The following is an 18,495-nucleotide window of genomic DNA, read 5'->3' on the forward strand; positions in this document are numbered from 1 at the left end:
CCCAAATCTAATGATCAAGGGAAATTTCAGTAGCAAGGTAAACAGGGCTAACACAGTATAGTGAAGTGACTTCTTTATTTTCGCTGAGGAAAATAAACTCTGCTTCTCACTGACACTTTTCCTCAGGAACCTCAATATGTTGTAAGCTTTCCCTGGCCTTTAAATGCATTAAATATCCCAAACCTCAGTTGTTTCCATTCAACAGAAGAAAAGTGTCCCCTCTTTTCTTTTTATATTCCCTATATAGTTTTCTGTAACAGTTTTCTTTTCTTTTTTAAGTGCTTAAAACAAAAACTATCCCCTACATAAAAACTACATTTCTTCAAATGCATCCATTTCTCCCAAATTGGGCTAATTAAACAATCTATGGCCTTTTAAACGGCGGGTGGGGGAGGAAATGTTTTGTTTGTAACTATGTTATATATTCTTCTGTTTTTATATTTTAAACTGCCCAGTGTTCCTTAGATGAAGGATGCTATACAAATTAAATATAAATAAATAAATAATGTTTCAAAAACCCACCCAAAGTGGTTTACAAAAAGAATACACAACCAATGTAACATGTCAGTGCAAACAACAATACCACTGAACCAGGGAAGAAGATTTAAGTGCCCATGCAGAGTTTTCTTTCTGAGATTGAGGAAAAAAGAGTAGGTGAGATTAAAAGCACCCCCCCCAAAAAAAACCTTCCACTATCACTACAAAATTCATCTTGCAACATACCATGGGGAAAGTCACTTGAAGGTGAGATAGTTGCAAGGATGGCCAACTGGCCTGCTTGAATTTGATGGCTCAAAACAACAACACTCCCAGCAGATGGACCGTTCATTTTCCCAACAGAGAGAGTGGTTTCTACAAGGTCCTGAAAGGGAATCCTCTCCTGAGCCAGAGGATGGCATGAAGGATGTGCCTTCAGCCAGGAGAACCCAACTAACACATTTGAAGTTCTCGCCTGCGGAAGTAACCCTGAACCAACTATGAGCCCTCCACCATGCTCTGCCAGGTCTGTAGGCTACGGGTGGTTAACACCATCACCCCAGTAAGTGAGAGTGTGCAGCAGTTGTGAAAATTAGAGGTTCCATGTCTGGGATCATTAGAAAAGGAACCAAAAAAAAATATGCTGATCTATGATGTGGACAATATCCTGATATATCCTCCGAAACCAGTTTAATCAGTTTCATGTTTTCTGACCTCGCAATAAATCATGAATCCTGGTGTGTGTGTGTGTGTGTGTGTGTGTGTGTGTGTGTGTGTGTGTGTGCCCTCTATGCAAAAATCACAATGTGGGAAAAAACCGTGAAGGCAGCCAACGCTTCTCTTGATTCCTGCAGCCCCTGTTTACTCGGCTGGCTCCTGCAGGGGGCAGCAAATCACAAGAGCAGGCACCAGCAAAAACCACGAAGCCAGCCAATGCCTCTACATAGTTCCATCCTCACTTCAGACCTTGTGATAGATAATTATATCACGATGTTTAATTGGTGATATAACACTAGGTTGAAAACCAGACATCGCCCAGCCCTAGCTGCAACATTCAGGAATTTTTAGTTTTGAAAACAGCCAAAGCCCCAGGCCTAGACGGCATTACGCCAGAAACGATAAAAGCACAGGCGGATTGGTGGGCACCTTTCTTAGCCAGCATCTTTACTTACATAGATGACACTGGCCGTATCCCAAGGGAATGGGGAGCAGCCATAATTCTATAAAAAGGGCAACAGAAGTGACCCAGCGAATTATAGGCCGATTAGCTTACTAAGCATGATTAGTAAACTATAAACAAAGCACCTTCTTAATAAGTTTACAGAATGGCTAGAGAATGAAGACATCCTGGCAATAGAACAAGCTGGCTTTAGATCCAGTAGGTCACGATAGACCACTGTCTAAAGCTTCAACATCTCATTGACAAATACAAATCAGGAGGGCAGGCCTCACTATACACCTCCTTCGTAGATCTAAAAGCAGTCTTCGATACAGTCTCCAGAGCCAGACTCTGGACTACAAGGTACTACTATAGATAGACGGCTTCTGTTCTTAATTTAGGCTCTGCACGCAAACACGGCTCTCAGAGTCAGGTGTAGCCGCCTAGGACACCTAACAGACCCCATTAAAACCTTCAAGGGAGTCAGACAAGGGTGCCGTTTGGCCCCTCTACTATTCAATTTTTACTTAATCAACTTAGTATCTGCACTCAATGACTTAGAATTCCACCCACCCCCCCGAAGCTCGCAAATCGGCATATTTCGGTTCAGTTATATGCCGATGAAACAGTAATCCTATCTTGAACCCCTAAGATAGTGAGCCACTAAGAAAGCTCACAGCATATTGTGAAATTGAATGTCTCAAAATTAATTATCAAAAGACCAAGATACTCGCTTTTGGGGGAAAACCAAATCTTAGAAGCTGGGAACTTCAAGGCCATAAATTAGAACAAGTCACAAATGATAAGTACCTAGGAATGGTGGTACAGTCTTCAGGAACCAACAAACTTCACATAAACTCCATCGGGAGCTCTGTGGAAAAAACTGCAAACTGTATTCTTAAAATCTTCAGAGCCCAAGGGGGGCTCTTTCATCCCCATGGCTCTAAAATTATACAAAGCCAAAACACTGGCACAGCTTCTCTATGGATCCTTTCTGGGCCCGCCTTCCTCTGCTTTCTCCCCCCTTGAGAGAGTTCAATCCAAACTTCTTGGAGCTCTCCTACTAGAAATGGGGGTGATGAGAGTGGAGGCTTATATCTGCCTAACATGAATCTACAAATGGCTGTCATTGAATCTGTTCCCCCGAGGAATAGCCCCACTGATGCTCTGAGACCGGTTCCAGTCGGGCTGGCAGACAGCAGTCCTGAACACCCTTCAGAAACTGGGTTTTGCCCTTCAAGCCCTTCTAAGTCTGGGGTTGAGTCAAGCAAAAGCTATGGTTAGGCAAAGAATCATAGATACCGAGAGACAACAGAATTGTTCAAGGTGTCCCGACTATAAAACTGGAAATATATAGCCGCACCAGCAACATATCTCTTCTTTCTAGTATCCAAAAATGCAAGAAGTGCTTTTACTCTTGCCAGAAGCTCAGCTTTGCCCTCGCCGGTCCTGGAAGGATCCTTTAAAAAAGTTGCATATGCCCAGAGACTTTGCGCCTGTTCATTGGGGGAGATAGGAAGCCCAGAGCACTTATTTTTCAGATGCCCCTTTTATGAAGAGGCACGTAGTGAGACCATTGATCCCTTGCTGGTGAGGCTCGCCGACCTCCCGGAAAAGCAAAAATTCAATTTTCTCCTGCTAGGCAATGATCAAAAGATGACTTGGATGGTCGCCAAATTCTGTGTACAGATCTGTAGGTGCAGACCACCCCTCGATCCAAACTAGTTCGTCAAGAAAATCCCCAAACTCAGTCCCTTGGGTGATTCTGGGTCATTTATCTGTGGAGGGTTTTTCTCAAAGTTCTCAAATGTTTATCACATTTATAAATTTTAAATTTACTGTTGTTCAATGTTTTAAATGTTTGTGTTCCTTCTGGGATTGTACCCCCAAGTGTGTTTTATATGCTGGTCTCCAACCGTAATAAATTATCTATCTATCAGGCAAGGAAGAGGCAGCAGGATAGAAGTTTATAAAATGATGCATGGCATGGAGAAAATGGATAGAGAAAAGCTTCTCTCCCTCTCACAAAACACAAGAACTTGTGGGCATCCAATGAAGCTGAATACTGGAGGATTAAATACAGAGAAAAGAAAGAACATATTCGAACAACATACTGTATAGTCAAACTACAGAGCTGCCTTCTGTGGGAGGCAGTGGTGGCCCCCAACTAGGATGACTTTAAAAGAGGATTAGACGAATTCATGGAGGAAAGGACACCAATGCTTCTGAATACCAGTTGCTGGAAATGGTAAAGGTAAAGGTAAAGGGACCCCTGACCATTAGGTCCAGTCGTGACCAACTCTGGGGTTGCGCGCTCATCTCGCATTATTGGCCAAGGGAGCCGGCGTACAGCTTCCAGGTCATGTGGCCAGCATGACAAAGCCGCTTCTGGCAAACCAGAGCAGCACACGGAAACGCTGTTTACCTTCCCGCTGTAGCGGTTCCTATTTATCTACTTGCATTTTGACGTGCTTTCGAACTGCTACCGGTAGGTTGGCAGGAGCTGGGACCAAGCAACGGGAGCTCACCCCATCACAGGGATTTGAACCATCGACCTTCTGATCAGCAAGCCCTAGGCTCAGTGGTTTAACCCACAGCGCCACCTGGGTCGCTGGAAATGGTAGGTAGGGATAATTTGCTCTTGTGCTCGAATCCTACTTGCAGGTTTCCAACAGGCACCTGGTTGGCTACTGTAAGAACAGGACGCCAGACTGGATGGACCAAAGGTCTGATCCATTAGGCTCTTCTTATGTGCTTATGTCTCAATGGGACTCAGGAACAGGCTTCCATAATATTGAGACCTCCCTGCCTCTTTCCTCTAGGTTTACTCTGTGGCCTGCTAACACAAGAAGGCGCATGAATTTCATTGCCAGAGGGGAAATGACTAAAATATGATTTGGCTAATCACTAGCTGTAATATGCCTGAGGAAAAGACAAGAACAAAGGAAGGAAGAAGTGGGTATCTTGTTGGAAGTCTGCCATGGCACATGCCTCTGCTCAACCGCCGATCAAAAGCAACTTTCCTTTTCTATGGATGCCACTTGGTTTCCCTCCTAAATCCACCCTTGAAGGTGGCACCTTCCTAATGCAAAGGCTCGTAGGGTGTGATTAAACAGGCTGTGCCAGGGGAGGCTTTACGTGATGCACTGCACATGGGGCTGCCTTTTGGAGCTGCACCCAGCACAGAATGTGGCAGCTAGGCTCTTAATCAGGAGAGCTTGCCAGGAGCATATTAATGACGGTGAAGGAGCAGCTGGGTTGGCTGCCAATTTGCTACTGAGCCAAGTTCAGGGTGCTTGCTCTGACATATATAGCCCCACTGAAATTAACAGATGGTGACTAATTTGGATCCATTAATGTCACTGGGTCTACTCTGAGTAGAACTTAGTTGGATATGAATATTAAGTATATGGTGGATCATTTGCTCCCACAGACACCTGCTGAGGTGGTACATTTGTGCAGAGAGACCCCCTTATCCATGTAGCATTTACTGAGCATTTGCGACACAGCCACACATGAGGGTCTTCTTGATGCTGGTGTCCCAGTGGTGTAATGCCCTTCCCTCTCAGATTAGAGTGGCACCGGCCTGGATAGGTTTTCATAAGAACATAAGCAGAGCCTACTGGATCAGGCCACTGGTCCAACCAGCCATAAGAAGAGCCTGCAGGATCAGGACAGAGGCCCATCTAGTCCAGCATCCTCTTCTCACAGTGGTCAACTTGTGGGGAAATTGTGAACAGGATTTGAGCACTTGAGCACTCTCCCCTCCTGTTCTTTCCATCAATTTGTATATCTATCTATCTATTTATCTATTATTTATTTATTTATTTATTTATTTATTTATTTTTTATTAATACCCTGCCCATCTGGCTGGGTTTCCCCACATTAACACATTAAAAACTTGCCTAAACAGGGCTGCCTTCAGATGTCTTCTAAAAGTCAGGTGGTTGTTTATTTCCATGAAATCTGATGGGAGGGTGTTCCACGGGGAGGGTGCCACTACAGAGAAGCCCCTCCGCCTGGTTCCCTGTAACCTCACTTCTCGCATTGAGGGAATCGCCAGAAGGCCCTCAGAGCTGAACCACAGTGTCTGGGCTGAACGATGGGGATGGATACGCTCCTTCAGGTATACTGGGCTGAGGCCGTTTATGGCTTTAAAGGTCAACACCTACACCTTGAATTGTGCTCGGAAACATATTGGGAGCAAATGTAGGTTTTTTCAGGTCTCGGCGACCACTCCCAGTCACCAGTCTAGCTGCCGCATTTTGGATTAGTTGTAGTTTCCGGGTCACCCCCAAGTGGTAGCCCCAAGTGGGAGATAACTAGAACATGCACCATTCTGGCGAGACAGTCTGTGGGCAGGTAGGGTCTCAGGCTGCGTACCAGATGGAGCTGGTAGACAGCTGCCCTAGACACAGAATTGACCTGCACCTCCATGGACAGCTGTGATTCCAAAATGACTCCCAGGGGCACAGTTACCCCATTCAGGACCAGGGAGTCCTCCACATCCGCCCACCCCCTGTCCCCCCAAAACAGTACTTCTGTCTTGTCAGGATTCTTCTCAATCTGTTGTTGTTGTTAAGTCGTTTAGTCATGTCCGACTCTTCGTGAACCCATGAACCATAGCACGCCAGGCACTCCTGTCTTGCACTGCCTCCCGCAGTTTGGTCAAACTCATGTTTGTAGCTTCGAGAACACTGTCCAACCATCTTGTCCTCTGTCGTCCCCTTCTCCTAGTGCCCTCAATCTTTCCCAACATCACTCAATCTGTTAGCCGCCATCCATCCTCCAACCACCTTCAAGCACTCACACAGGACATTCACCGCCTTTACTGGTTCTGATTTAAAAGAGATACTGATGAACACCCAGCCCAAACCTCCTAATCTCCTCTCCCAGCAGCTTCATATACATGTTAAAAAAGCATGGGGGAGAGGACGGAACCCTGAGGCACCCCACAAGTGAGAGCCCAGGAGTCTGAACACTCATCCCCCACCACCACTTTCTGGACATGGCCCAGGAGGAAGGAGCAGAACCACTGTATAACAGCGCCCCCAGCTCCCAGCCCGTCTAGACAGTCCAGAAGGATGTTGTGGTCGATGGTATCAAAGGCAGCTGAGATACCCAGAACTAGGAAACAGCTCTCACCTTTGTCCCTAGCCCGCCGGAGATCACTGACCAGTGCGACCAAGGCAGTTTCAGTCCCATGATGAGGCCTGAATCCCGATTGGAAGGGATCCAAATGGTCTGCATTCTCCAGGCGTGCCTGGAGTTGTTCCGCAACCACCCACTCAATCACCTTGCCCAAGAATGGAAGATCTGAGACTGGGCATTTGTTGGCCATATTGGCCGGGTCCAAAGTTGTTTTTTTTAGAAGTGGTTTAATAAATGCCTCTTTCAGCGTGTCTGGAAGGCTCCCTCACAGAGGCATTCACCACCCTGCAGATCGCACTGCCCAGCTCTTCTAAGCTCGCTTTTATGAGCCAAGATGGGCAAGGATCAAGGATACAGGTGGGTTTCACTCGTCCAAGCACACTGTCCACATCCTCAGAGGTAACAGATTGGAATTGATCCCATGCAACTTGACTAGACAGGACTCTAGCACTCTCCTGCCCCGGCCCTGCTCCCACGGTGGAGTCTACCTCTTTCCGAATCTGAACGACTTTATCTGCAAAAATCTTTGCAAAATCATTGCAGGAGATCTTGGGGTCCCTACCAGGCCCCGATGACGCAGGTGGTTCTGTTAGATTGCGAACCACCTGAAAGTGTCTCCTGCTGCTGTTTTCTGATATGCAATAGAGGTGGTGAAGAAGGTCCTCTTCGCCGCCGCTATCGCCACTTGGTAGGCTCGATGTTGAGCTCTAACCCATGTCCGGTCAGATTCAGAGTAAGTTTTCTGCCACCGGCGTTCTAGCCATCTCAGCAATTGTTTCATCGCCCTAAGCTCTGGGTATTCAGGAGCACAGCTGCTTTCAACCATGGAGGCAGAACACAGCTGGCATGGCTAGCAGCCATTGATAGCCTTTTCTTCCATGAATTTGTCCAATCCTCTTTTAAAGCCAACCAAGTTGGTGGCTATCCTGTGGGTGCAAATTCCATAGTTTAACTGCATGAAGAAGGGCTTTCTTTTTATCTGTCCTGAATCTTCCAGCTAGAATCTATGCTTGACAGGGCCTTTTTCGATGCAGCCCCAAGTGCCTAAATTACAGAGCATAAGGAAATAGGAAGGGCCTGCTGGCCAAGGCCAATGCCAACCTAGTCTAGCATCCTGTCCTCACAATGACCAACCAATGGGAATGCCGCAAGCAGGACCCAAGCACAAAAGCACCCCTCCTCTCCCTCTAACAACTGCTATTGAACTGGTATGTCAGAGCAGGGCAATAACATACAGCTTCCCTCCTCATAATGCCAGCTCATGACATGTGACAGAGCTCAACCTGGCTGCATACACACAAGGCATGTAGCAGAGCCTTCCCCTCAACCTGGCGATTTCCAGGCAGATATACTGGCTGGAGCTGATGTACGTTATAGTCCAGGGGTCCCCAGACTTACCGGGCTTCAGGCCGGAGGGCGGGGGAGTGCGTGCCCGTGCGCATGCGCACACGCACACAGTCAGAAAAAAATCGCCGAAAATCGCTTGTGCGCATGCGTATGGGCCTCCCCCGACCCGGAAGTGCATCGGAAATGACCTCTTCTGGGTCGGGAGAGGCCCATACGCATGCGCACAAAGGATTTTCGGCGATTTTTTGCCGATTTTGAAGATCGTCGCGCGCTGTAAGAGCGGGCGGCGACAGCGGGCGGCGGGGGTCGTCGTGGGCCGGATTGGGAGGCCAATTGGGCCGCATCCGGCCCGGGGGCCGTAGTTTGGGGACCCTGTTATAGTCCAAGGCACCTGGAGGAAACCATTCAACCATTGGCTAGAACCAGCTGTGGAGGAGGGATGTGCACTTCTATTTCGTGTGTGTGTGTGTGTGTGTGTGTGTGTGCGCGCGCGCGCGCGTTTAAGCATGGCTCTCAACCAGCCCAAACAAACCACAGGCTAGAATTTCAATATCAAAACCTGGCACAATGCACCACAGATTTTGCAATGGCCTCTCTGCCCCAAAAGCTCCCTCACTGTTTTGGTATAGCAAGCCATCGCTTGCCAGCACTGCTGAAGCCAAGATCTCCTGTGGAATCAAATCCCCCTTTTCAGCTATTTGTCCAGTTAAACCATGTTCAGCTCAGCAGGTTGTAAAAGGAAGGAGGAAGGATGACAGCCAGAGTCGTGTAGTGCTCGGAGTGTAGGGGACTGCTAGACCAGGGTTCAAATTCACATTCAGCCATAGAATCATATAATTGCAGTTGGAAGAGATGCTGAAGTATTCTAGTCCAACCCCCTGCAATGCAGGAATCTCAATGAAGGCGAGTCCAACACTTTCCAAGGGAGTCTGGATTTGCAGGCAGAAATAAAAGACACTCACAAACACTACTCAGTCACTTCAAAAGTAAGCACCACAAAAATCCTGAACCCTACCCATGAGAATTTCACTGCATTTTTCCCCTCTCCCCATTGTTGAAGGCAGCATTTTTCATCAATTGATGGAGCGTTTGAAGCCCCATGTTGGGCAAAAGGTCCCTGCATTGCAGGGGGTTGGACTAGATGACTCTCATGGTCCCTTCCAGCTCTGCAATTCTGTGAAAGAGGCTTCTGTGAAAGAGGAAAAGCCCAGGATAAATTTTTGACACAGCTCTAACATATACCCATTGTATTGCCTTCTGGCAAAGTGGCATCTTAGCAGCCAGGCACTGAGGCCAAAGGAATCTGTTTGCTATTTAGCTAAACTGTGCAAAATTTTGGATTAAATGAGTAAAATTCCAGGCATGCCATGGAAATTAACCACATAGGCATGGTTTATTCTAATTTAGTTGGCAGTTAGGACCTGCATCCCCCAACAATCAAGTAGTCATCTTTGTAAACATGAGTGCTAGCCACTTGAGTTTGGTTTTAAGTATAAACAGGAGATTTTTCAGGAAGCTAAGGTTTTTCCTACAGCTATGTCTAGTTCCATTTCATGGAGCTTCCCCTTTTTATCAACAGTGGAGCAGACTAGCTGGTGGACAGGGGGTTGGACTATCCTCGGGGTCCCTTTCAACTCTTCAGTTCTATGATTTTATTACCTTGGGTGTTTGGATGGTCGCCTGCTGTGACTCCTGCATTTGTAAGGGGTTGGACTAGATGACCCTTGGGATCCCTTCCAACTCTACAGTTCTATCAATAATTCCATTGTAATCCATTTCTGCATTGATCTGCAAATTATTTCTTTAAAAAAAACTTTTACAAAAACAGGAAACACATATTTGAAAGCATTTCGCACCTCCCCCCAAAACATTTTAATATGTGTTCTTTCATATATTCGATTTGGTACACAGAAGAATTACCATCTGCGGCCTTAATACAAGAGGTGCAAATCGGGTAACTTTGTACCTGTGTTTCATGAACAAGGAATTCAATGGATATTACTCCAATCCAGCAATCACAATTATGGAATGTGGCAGGGGCTGTCTTTCCAAGGTAAAATGTCAAGATGTCTTCAGATTAAACAAATCCCAAGCAATTGGGGTTGGGGTTGTTTGTTTTAAGTGTTTCCTGGTTTTTTTGTTTTTTGTTTTTTGAATGTTGGCTAATTCATTAATTCAGTTAATTCATTAAATCTGGATATGGAGTTTCCCTATTATTATTATTATTTTTAAGTTTGCCGCAGTTGGTGACATGTTAAGAAATGTGTCCTCTCTCTCTCTCTCTCTCTCTCTCTCTCTCTCTCTCTCTCTCTCTCTCTCTCTCTGACACTTTGTCATCTACGTTTTCTGGAGTAATAAAACACTGACTAAGGTTGTCACTCAGGGTCTGTGGATGGCAGCTCCATGGTGAATGAGAAGCTGTGTCCTCCACAATCCAGCAGGGCAGAATGTCTTTACTATGACCACTTCCAGGCTGTCACCACAAAGATTGGGCCCATTGCTGTTATGTGATGGTATAGAACCACAGAATTGTAGAGCTGAAGGGATCCCCCTAGAGTCATCTAGTCCAGCTCTCCACCAATGCAGCAATCACAGCTAAAGAATCCCTGATAGATGGCCATCCAACCTCTGTTCATTGGATGTCCATTGAATGAAGGAGTAAATATTTCCTACAACCCCAAGGACTCACTCCTGGACTCACTCCTGTCAATTCAGACCCCACAAGAGTAGACATGAGATTTAAGGTTGTTGTTTTTTTTGCCCTAGCATGCATCACTTTACACTTGCTTACAATGAATTGCACTTGCTGTATTACTGCTCGTTCATTCAGTTTCCAGATGTTTTTGCCAAGTGGGATAGCTCAGTTGGTAGAACATGAAACGCTTAATCTCAGGTTTGTGGGTTTGAGCCCCGCTGTTGGTGAAAGATTCCTGCACTGCAGGCATTTGGACTAGATCATCTTCATGGTCCCTTCCAACTCTGTGATTCCGTGAAATGTCTTTTTTAATTTAGTTGTGCCTTGGGCTTACCAATGTGATGATATAAAACCAATAAATAAATATAAACAAATGTAAGCGAGTTCACTGGCAACCAGCTCAGGCAGCGCTCCCTGGATTTTGTGCAAATGCTCAGTTGCAAGGTTTAGGGGTGGGGAGGAGAGGAGAGAGGTTTAGTGTCACATGGAGTGGCTGAAAGAGACCAACCATTGGAGGGGCCATCTGGGAGATCCCTGCTTGCTGAGTCATTCTGGGAAAACTGCCACATTCCACAGCACAAAAACGCTCCATTGCTAAGCCAGAGAGGAGATGGGGGACTTTCTACAAGAATTTCACCTTTGGAATGGCCTCATAACCACGATTGCGAAGCCCCCCCCTCCAAATTCCTCAACTGCCTGCCGGCTTTGTTCCACTCAGCTACAACAAGAACTGTGCATTATATGGTAAGAAGATGCTGTGATCCAGGAGGCTGAAAAATTGCAGCCAGAATGGCTGAGATAGGGAGGTAGACAAGATAGGGAAATATGTGGAGATATAGTTAGGACACACACACACAGAGAGAGAGAGAGAGAGAGAGAGAGAGAGAGAGAGAGAGAGAGAGAGAGAGAGAGCTACTATTAGCTATACTCAGAGTTAAAGGTAAAGGGACCCCTGACCATTAGGGTCCAGTCGTGACCAACTCTGGGGTTGCGGCGCTCATCTCGCTCTATTGGCCGAGGGAGCCGGCGTACAGCTTCTAGGTCATGTGGCCAGCATGACTAAGCTGCTTCTGGCGAACCAGAGCAGCACACAGAAACGCCTTCCCAACAGAGTGGTACCTATTTATCTACTTGGACTTTGACATGCTTTCGAACTGCTAGGTTGGCAGGAGCAGGGATCGAGCAACGGGAGCTCACCCCATCGTGGGGATTCGAACCGCCGACCTTCTGATCGGCAAGCCCTAGGCTCTGTGGTTTAACCCACAGCGTCACCCGCGTCCCTATACACAGAGTTGGGGAGCAGTGAATTTGTCAATTTCCATTTCTCCCCATTTCTTTTTTTTTTCAGTTCAGTTCTCCGCATTTCAACACCAGTTTGAGATTATTATTTTTAAGCCTCATGAGAATTCATAAAACTATTAAGAATACATCTGTCCATAATAGTTAGCTGATTTCCAATTTCAGCTTTCTTTATGTGTGTGTTTAAATATAATTGTTGTAAACCACTCTAATTGATTGATTGATTTACAGAGCCATAGAAATATTTGTATAAATTATTTTGCTGCACATTTCTCCAAGGACATTTTAAAAATGCAATTTCCTCTAATATACACATAATTGCAAAGCAAGATTGCCTAAAATAGCACACCTGAGTCCTGTCAGGGAAAAAAATGTGGGGTATAAATAAATAAATAAATTGTTATAAATTTAGGGTAAACCCTGTAAATTAATAAATTCTAGGATTGTGATTACTTGGGGTGGGAAGGGAGAAATATACCCGTAAGCTGCAGAGGAATTCCTGGGTAAATTGGCCAAGCTAGGGTCATTAAGGCAGCAACACTAGAGAGCCCATTGTGGGTGGTTGCCAATGCAAGAGAAATCCCCCCCCCGGCCAGGTGTGAACAGAGAGGGGTTTGAAAGGTTACCAAAGGGGGGAGTGTTTGAGGGGACAGGAAAAAGAAGAAGAATGGGGGGAAAGAGCTGAGATCCATCTTGGAGGGAGGCAGCCTAAAGGTTGCCTGCAATGCAGACTCTGGAAATGTGTATGCAGTAACATCTGGACTCCCCCCCCATGCAAACCGAAGGTGTAAGCAGGTGAATAAACCATAGTTCTCAAAGCATGACAGTCTCCACACCGTGTCTTCCATTCTCCAAAGGGACATGGACCCTGGGTGCGAGCCCGGGACCTCATGGGCTCTTGCCACTGCTCAGGATAGAGAGAGGGGCAGGCACCCAGCTTTTGTAACATTGGTGTCAGTAGTGGGATCTGTGTTTCCTGGAGGGAAGGCTAGGAGTGATGTGTGCCCAAAGTTGAAAATGTGTGGGCAGTCCATGCTGATCCTAGAACAGTGCCAGGAGCGGGAAGGGGGGGGGAAGGTACAGGCACGTGAAGTGTTATTTTCGGTATCATATGCATTTTAATGAACACTTTACATAAGGATATGCAATTTTGTACACATTACCGGGGTGTGTGTGTTGTTTTGCTGTTCTATTTATTTACTTGTTTTTATCCTGCATTTTATTCTGTGAACCACCCTGAAGGAAAGTATAGAAATCAAATGAATGAATGAATGGAGAACTGCATTGCAAAAATCAGAGACAGGCAAATTTCAAAGGATTGTTAATTTTCTTAAGGGAATACACAAAATATTTTTTCATGCGGATTGTTAAAACACCACCACAACCAAAAAGAAACCCTGAAGGTGAATTCATAAATAGGAGAAAATATGGGTGAACATGTGCTAAAGTGATACATGTGTGAGGGGGGGGGGGGGAAACTGATTTGCTCTCCCTTACTTTAGATTTTCTTAAGAATTAGAAAAGCAGTTCAAAAAGCCATGAAAGTATGTGCCAGAATAAATGTGATCACCTTCTAGATGACATTAATTTTTATGTTCCATTGTTCCCATGCTACAGCTGGGATGCCTGAAGCCGTAAGGGAGAGGCTTGCATGATTTGAACCTGCCTTTCCTAACTAGCAGCTCATGTGAATTGTAGACGCCATACACCCACATCATTTGCCAGGTTTTTAAAAGCAATTTTCAGGCAATCAATTACCGTATGTATAAGAAGATGGTTGGACAGTGTTCTCGAAGCTACGAACATGAGTTTGACCAAACTGCAGGAGGCAGTGCAAGACAGGAGTGCCTGGCGGGCTATGGTCCATGGGGTCACGAAGAGTCGGACATGACTAAACGACTAAACAACAACACGTATAAGAAAAGCCTGCTGGATCAGGCCAACATCCCATCTAGTTCAGCATCCTGTCCTCACAGTGGCCAACCAGATGCCACAAAGAGATGCCCACAAGCAGGACCTTGAGCACAGCAGCAGCAGCAGCAACATTCTCCCCGTTGCAATTTCCAGCAACAGGTATCATTCAGAGACATTGACTGCCTCTGATTGTGGAGGTGGAACAGAGCCTTTGTGGCTAGTAGCTGCTGACAGCCTTCTCCCTGTATTTGTCCAGTCCTCTCTTTATGCCACTCAAGTTGGTGGCCTTCACTGCCTCCTGTAGGAGTTCCATATTTCAACTATGCACTGTGTGAATAAGTCCTTCCTCTGTCCTGAATCTACTAACATTCAGCTTCATTGAATGCCCATGAGTTCTTGCATTACGAGAGAGGGAGAGCATCTGCGTCTATGGAGTTGGTGCCCCTGATAGCATGGAGGCCTCCACCCTATGACCACGCCATTCCTATCAGATGCTGAAGGATGGATCTAGATGTTCTCAGAATCCTTATAGCTATGGACCTGTTTCCTATTGACTGACAATGTATTGTCAGTCATGTATTTCCTATTGACTGACAAGTGACAATGTACAGTGGTGCCTCGACTTACAAATTTAATCCGTTCCGAAGGCACCTTCATAGGTCGAAAAATTCGCAAGTCAAAAAGCGCCATTGGAAACGCGATTTCCCATAGGAATGCATTCGAAACGGAAAAATTCGTAAGTCAAGAAAACCCTATCAAAAACCGCCACAGTTTCCATTCGGATGTCGAGAAATTCATTTGCCCCATTCGTAAGTCGAAAAATTCAGTTGTCGAGTTGTTTGTAAGTCGAGGTGCCACTGTAGTCAGAATCAAAAAGACACAAACAAACCAGTCCACATAAGGGAAATGTTTGGCTGTAGTTATGCCTGTTGTTAGACCACCAAGGTTAAAGAAATAAGGTGAAAAGCAGACTTTAATGAAGTGTGCATCAGGAACAGGGGGCATTGAGGGGGGGGAGACACCTTGACTTACAGTAATTGGAAAGTTCTGTGTTAAATGGAAAAAGGACCACCCACAGCTACACTTTGGATGGATTCAGAGTCATTCTACGGGTACAATAAGGATGACCTTCTATACCTTGGAAAGAGGCTAACCATAAAGACAGTTTAAATGGCTAACAATATAAAAGGTACAGGGGCAGCTTGTCCATTTGGACAGAGAATAGTTTTAAATGAGATGCGTGAGGAGGCTTGCAAGGTTGCCCCGAAGAAAAAATCCACAAGCCTCAACAGAAACTTTTTCCTTCCTTGGAAATGTTCAAGCCTTCAACCTTAACCTGTGATCTCTAACTGTGACGATCCTACCCCAAATCTAAATTGTCCTTATTCGTAACATCACTGTTATGTGGTGTGACTATTCTCTACAATGATCAAGCAGGAAATATTTCTGCATCACCGAAACTACTCTTTTTAAAACTCAAAATCAAACTGAAAGATTATTTCAGACAGGCATAAAACATTTAATTTCCCTTGAAATTCCTCACCCATGCAAGAACTTAGAGAAATTGGGGAGGGTCATGGCTCAGTGGTTAAGAACACCTGCTTTGCATGCAGAAGGCCCCTGGTTCAATCCCCACTGGCATCTCCAGAGAGGGCTGGGAAAGACACCCCCTGCCTGAAACACTTTGGATTATCTGATTCAGGTCAGATAAAAGATCAGGACCACATCAGGATCAGGATCATAGGACTGTAGAGTTGGAAGGGACCCTGAGAATCATCTAGTCCAGTGATAGCCAAAATTGGCTGTCCAGCTGTTTGGGGACTACAATTCCCATCATCCCTGACCACTGGTCCTGTTATCAAGGGATGATGGGAGTTGTAGTCCCAAAACAGCTGGAGGGCCAAGTTTGGCAATCACTGAACTAGTCCAACCGCCTGCAATACAGGAAGCAAAGGAAGAGAGCCCTGTTTGATCGGGCGAAAGTGCCCAGCGTCTTGTTCTCACAGTGGCCACCCAGATGCTCCAATGGGAAGCTCGCAAGCAGGACCTGAGCACAAGAGGAGCTCTCCCCTTGTGCATTTACCAACAACTGGTATTCAAAAGCACTGTGGCAAGCAATGCTCCTCCATGCATTTGTCTAATCCTCCTTCAAAGCCATCCAAGCTGGTGGCAATAACTACTTTCTCTGCGGGAGATCTGCAGTTTAACTACCGTATGTACTACATCACTGCACGAAGAAGACTTTATTTATTTATTTACTTCTGTTAAGTCTGGGAGCCCACCCCCCCACCCCAATGCATTTCCTTTCTAAGATAAACCATGTTAAATCAGATGCGCAGTGCAGGCATTCGCATGGCCCAGAGTGACTCTTCCCAGGGAACTTCTGGCACCTCTTGTGTGTGAAACACAAAACTGGCCGACACCGCCAACCTGTAGAGGGAGCTGGCAGCCGCCTCCACTGCCTAAACTGACTCTTGTAAAATCAAACGAAAAAACCCATGCTTAACAAGCAAAGCCTTTTTCCAGTTTTGCTTGCCCTCGGATAAAAACCACCACTTTTTTTAGATTTCACAGATGCAGGGAGCAAAGTCAAGTGACGAAGTTCTGCCCGACAGAAAATGATTGGAAATTTTCGATTTACAATCCAGGCTGTTTTATTACACAATCTGTGTGCAAAATAAACTACTTGGACTCGGTGTTCTCTTGCTGCAGATGAGCATTGGATTTGGTTCCCTGGTCTAGGGCGCCAGGCTTTTAATTTAACTTGCAAAATCCACCCTTTTCTGCTACTCGCTTTAACAAGAACAGGCAGCTCCACAAGCAAGGGATGGACCAAACAGTAAAATCCCATCCTGTTTCCGTCACGCTGCTCCATTCCATTCTGTTTTGTGCAGATTCCACACACCGCCATGTCCCTCCTCAAGATCGTATGAAAATTTCACATTTGAACTTTATGTGTTTTATGAACACATGCTCAGTTTCCAACACCTTTAAATGCATTTTCATTTCCAACAGAGGTTGGGTGACCATCTGTCAGGAATCCTTTAGCTATGATTCCTGAATTGCTGTTGTTTTTATTTTGATTTTATATGTTGTTGTTTTTATGTTGATCTTTAAAGTGAACCGCCCTGAGACCTCCAGGGGCATAGGGTGGTATATAAACTCAATAAATAATAATAATTAATTCTTAGAACAAATTGATGTGGCTCCTGCATTGCAGGGGATGGACTAAATGACTCTTTAGGTCCCTTTCAAGTCTACAATTCTATGAAAATACTGATAAGGTGCAAGCTTTAGCTTCCCATGAATATAAAGGTAAAGGTAAAGGGACCCCTGACCATTAGGTCCAGTCGTGACCGACTCTGGGGTTGCGCGCTCATCTCGCATTATTGGCCAAGGGAGCCGGCGTATAGCTTCCAGGTCATGTGGCCAGCATGACAAAGCCGCTTCTGGCAAACCAGAGCAGCACACGGAAATGCCGTTTACCTTCCCGCTGTAGCGGTTCCTATTTATCTACTTGCACTTTGACGTGCTTTCGAACTGCTAGGTTGGCAGGAGCTGGGACCAAGCAACGGGAGCTCACCCCGTCACAGGGATTCGAACCGCTGACCTTCTGATCAGCAAGCCCTAGGCTCAGTGGTTTAACCCACAACGCCACCTGGGTCCCTTTCCCATGAATATACAGGATTCTAAATCATTCTGAACCGCTGACTGTCTCTCCAGAGTGGTGCATGCTCTAGTTATCTCTTGCTTGGACTACTGCAATGCGCTCTATGTGGGGCTACCTTTGAAGGTGACCCGGAAACTACAACTAACCCAGAATGCGGCAGCTAGACTGGTGACTGGGAGCGGCCGCCGAGACCACATAACACCGGTCCTGAAAGACCTACATTGGCTCCCAGTACGTTTCCGAGCACAATTCAAAGTGTTGGTGTTGACCTTTAAAGCCCTAAACGGCCTCAGTCCGGTATACCTGAAGGAGCGTCTCCACCCCCATCGTTCTGCCCGGACACTGAGGTCCAGCTCCGAGGGCCTTCTGGCGGTTCCCTCACTATGAGAAGCCAAGTTACAGGGAACCAGGCAGAGGGCTTTCTCAGTAGTGGCACCCACCCTGTGGAATGCCCTCCCACTAGAGGTCAAAGAGAACAACAATTACCAGACCTTTAGAAGGCATCTCAAGGCAGCCCTGTTTAGGGAAGCTTTTAATGTTTGATGGATTTCTGTATTTTAGTGTTTTGTTGGAAGCCACCCAGAGTGGCTGGGGGAACCCGGCCAGATGGGCGGGGTATAAATAATATATTATTATTATTATTATTATTATTATTATTATTATTATTAAGAACGTGTTTTTTTTAAAGACAAGTCTTATTTATCATTCTGCTTCTAACAAGGCTGGACCGAGGCTTTAAGACAGAGCTGAGGAACTTCCAAGACTAATCTATGCAGTGCTTGG

The 18,495-nt window shown here is 45.9% G+C and overlaps 1 protein-coding gene across 2 annotated transcripts in view; it reads right to left on the bottom strand.

Annotated features, from left to right (window-relative positions):
- Positions 1–18,495, bottom strand: part of COL5A1 (collagen type V alpha 1 chain) — a 192,261-nt gene that overhangs the window by 149,097 nt on the left and 24,669 nt on the right. The gene's annotated exons all lie outside the window — the stretch shown is intronic.

The sequence above is a fragment of the Zootoca vivipara genome, chromosome Z2 (assembly GCF_965207765.1).
Source record: "Zootoca vivipara chromosome Z2, rZooViv2.hap1.1, whole genome shotgun sequence".
NCBI lineage: Eukaryota > Metazoa > Chordata > Lepidosauria > Squamata > Lacertidae > Zootoca > Zootoca vivipara.